Below are 4131 nucleotides of genomic sequence, written 5' to 3' on the forward strand. Positions count from 1 at the left end.
AAGCCACTGCCATCAGCTCAGGTCATGATTCTAGGGTCCTGGAATGGAGTCCCGCATGGGGCTCCTTGCTCAGCAGGAAACCTGCTTCTCTCTCTCCCTCTGCCTGTTGCCTGCTGCTCTGCATGCTTGTGTTCTCCCTCTCTATCTCTGACAAACAAATAAATAAAATCTTTGAATTTTAATTAAAATCAAATTTAAATTTAATTCAAATTTAAATTCAAATTTAATTAAATTCAAATTCAAATTTAATTCAATTAATTAAAATAAGTATCTTTTTGGTGGAATCATACAGACAATACACCTACTCATAGAATACTGAATATAGATAAGTGTATTAGCTTTCTAGGGCTTCTATAGTTCTTCTTCTTTTTATTTTTTTTTTTTTTAAGGTTTATTTATTTATTTTAGAGGGACAGAGAGAAAGAAATAGAGGGCGAAGCCAGGGAAGGGACAGAGGGAGAGAGAGAAACTCAAGCAGTCTCCCCGCTGAGCACAGAGCCTGACGCCGGGTTCCATCTCAGGAGCCTGAGATCCTGACCTGAGCCGAAATCAGGAGTTGGCTTTTTAACCGACTCAGCCACCCAGGCACCCCAGTTCCCTAGGGCAACTCTAACAAAGTACCACAAACTGGGTGGCTCAAAACAACAGAAATCTATTATCTCACCATTCAGGAGGCCGGAAGTCCAAAACCAAAGTTCCAGCAGGTTTGGTTCTTTCTTGGTGGATCAGAGGGAGAGTATGTTCTATGCCTCTCTCCTAACTTTTGGCAGTTGCTGGCAATCCTTGGTGTTCCTAGGCCTGTAGCAGCATAAATCCAATCTCTGCCTCTGGGGCAACATGGCCTTCTCCCTGTGTGTCCCTGTGTGTTCTTCTGTCTCTCCTCCTTTCTCTTGTAAGGACTCCCACCAGTCATGTTGGATTTAGAGCCCCCCTACTCCACTACGATCTCAATCTTAATGACTTACGTGTGCAAAGACCCTCTTTCCAAACAAGGTCATGTTCTGACGCTCCAGGTTGACATGAATGTTGGGGGGACAATATTCAATCCGGTACAAGAAGTGTGTTCCTAACTTATCCGGACTTTTGTAATGTCTTCAAGAGGCCTTTATTGTAAGAACTAGGATTTGGGCCTAAGAGGGAAGAAAGCAAAATGGCTGGGAGCTCTGTTCATGAACTTTTAACTCCATGGATTCCTCTTCTCAATTGTATAGCGTTGGAGGCCACACCCTCTTCAGCTGATCATTTTCTCATCTAATAAACAGGGAGTAGTACTTCACAGTGTTTGGGGGAAGATTAAGTGGAGTAATACAAGCAACACATTTAGTCTGGTACCTGGCCTAGAAGGACAGGGCTTCGTTCACTCAAAGGAGCCTGACCAGTGCTGTAGGCGGGGTGAAGTGGGGTTTTATGTTCACATAAACAAAGATGATTCATCCTTTTCATCTAGCTCCAGGCTACAAGCACTGTTTGCAGAGCCATTTGCATTGTTTTCACTAATCATTTTGCTAGTGAGATTTCTCCATGTCTGGTTGTTCAATACTAACATGAATGATTTACCACCATTGGTAACCCGCATTCCTTAGAAATGCTGGATCATGTGTCTTTGTCCTTCAATGTCTAGCACTTCAGTTTGCCCGTCGACTCAGTTTGCCCGTCGACTTCATAACACTTTATTGCTGAATCCCTTCCCCAAAACAACTGCTTAAATTTGGCAAGAATACTATTTAAATATATAAATAAATAATGCCTTAAGTTTTGTAAATGTAATACATTATCTTATAACTCTTACAGGTGGAAAACGTGGTATTTTATACCATTTTTTATAAGAAAATTGATGTTCAAAGTAGTTACATGACAGAGTTTTTGTTTTGTTTTGTTTTTGAAATAATCTCTACACCCAACCTGGACCTTGACCGTACAACCCTGAGATCAAGAGTCACATGCTCTACCGACTTGAGCCAGCCAGACAACCCAAAGTCTATATGACAAATGCAACACTTCATTGTATACTGATCAGTAGAGATGTTCTATATCTTCCACAGTGCTTGGCTTTTACTGTTCGTATTCTAGGTGTTCATTGTTTATCATCTGGTAATGAAAAATAAACAATCTTAATATAAGCAGTCTGTGGCCGTCACTATTTTATCCTAAAGAAAACTCAGTATTCTGTCCCTGAATATACTTAAAAGTTGGCCTGAAGTTATATTGTCAAAATCTGGTTAGCACTCAGTTTTGTTAGCTTGCTGTTTTCCAATATACTATAATGGGAAGTTTGAAGGGGAAGTGACAATTTGAACCAAACCTTTGTTACTCATGATGCACTTTTACTTTTTTTATTTTTTACTACTTTTTAAAAATATTTTATTTATTTATTTGACAGAGAGAGTGAGATCACAAGTAGGCAGAGAGGCAGGCAGAGAGAGAGTGAGGAGGGGAAGCAGGTTCCCCGCCGGGCAGAGAGACCAATGTGGGGCTTGATCCGAGGACCCTGGGATCATGACCTGAGCTGAAGGCAGAGGCTTAACCCACTGAGCTACCCAGGCACCCCTATTTTTTACTACTTTTTAAAAGTTTATTTATTTTCAAGTAATCTCCACACCCAGTATGGGGCTCGAACTCACAACCCAAAGATCAAGAGCCTCAGCTCATCTGACTGAGCCAGCCAGACTCCCCGATGCATTTTTTTTTTAAGATTTTATTTACTTGAGGGAGAGAGCACAAGCAGGGGGAGTAGCAGAGGGAGAGGGAGACGCAGGCTTCCGGCTGAGCAGGGAGCCCAAGGCAGGGCTGGATCCCAGGACCCTGGGATCATGACCTGAGCTGAACGCAGATGCTTAATGACTGAACCACCCTGGCGCCCCCTTCTGGTGCATTTTTATATCACGAGTCCAAATTCTTGTATTCCATTGATTTTGTGGAGCAATGTACTAATATAGCACAAGAATGTAGTACTCTTTGACATTATGTTTACAGTCATCAAATGGGCAAATAGTCATTGGATTTTAAGTGACTTGAAGAATTTCTGTATGCTATTGCCTGTTATAAAGTGCAGGCATAATTAGGCAAGCAGGGAATTTCACAGAGTGACTCATAACATTAGGACAAATTATGCGTTAATTTCAATTCTCTGGAAGCCCAAGGTTGTTCATCAACTCCCTGAACCTTGAGAAGATTTTATTTAAATCTTTTATTTATTTATTTTATTTAAAATGCCCTAGAATGGCCACTTGTAACAAGTGCTTTAGATTTGGTATTTAGGCTCTACCTGTATTCTAGAGTGTATCTATACCATCCTTTTGGTTCGCTTTATAGGTAAATACAGTGGTTTCTGTTTACAACAGCTACATATGACAAGGAAATGCTTCAGAAAAGATCCCAGCGCATGTGTGGGAGCGACAAAGCAGGCTGTTCCTGCGTCTTCTGAATTCAGTGGAAGATGAACTGAGAACTCGTTTGTCCACGTCTCATTTCTGTGCCTGTGATATGTTAAAATTTTTAACGGAACACAGATTTCATGAGTTTGTGGCTTTCCTGAACTTCCTTTTTAAAAAATCCTGGATGGTATTGCAGATGAAAGTGATCTCCATTACTTTTTAAACTGCACTTTGTGAAATAAAAATATAAACATTTCGGAAAATTTTACTTCAGAACATTCATTCTAAAACCTCAGGAATGTTGATACTGATAGAAAACCACAGAGATTAAGCAATTTAGAGATTTGGAGTAAAAAGGCACCACTTGGCCGTGGGTTTGGTAAAGAGAAAGTATTTCAGCACATGTTCTGCCACAAAGTATTTGGGAGTCTTAAGTCAGAGTGGCAGAATTCCTTCTGAAGAGGACAAAAGAGAGACTTCCTGTCATTTCTATTGGTTTCTGCATGTGGGACCAATATGGGCAATGCAAAGTTTAAACAGATGCAAATGATGAGGGGAGGGGGCAAAGCCCTGCCTCGTTTTACATATTTCTCCACCTCCAGATTGAGTTTAAGTCTCCCCTAGAAGCTTCCACAGCAGACTGCCACTAAGTTACAGCACGCTTGAATGGGTTACTTCACCAATATTTGCTTATGGAAATAAAGGGGAGTGTCGGGGGTGGGGGAGGGGGAGGAGGGGAGGAGGGGTTTGCGACAGA

The sequence above is a fragment of the Mustela lutreola genome, chromosome 1 (genome assembly GCF_030435805.1).
Source record: "Mustela lutreola isolate mMusLut2 chromosome 1, mMusLut2.pri, whole genome shotgun sequence".
NCBI classification, from domain to species: Eukaryota; Metazoa; Chordata; class Mammalia; order Carnivora; family Mustelidae; genus Mustela; species Mustela lutreola.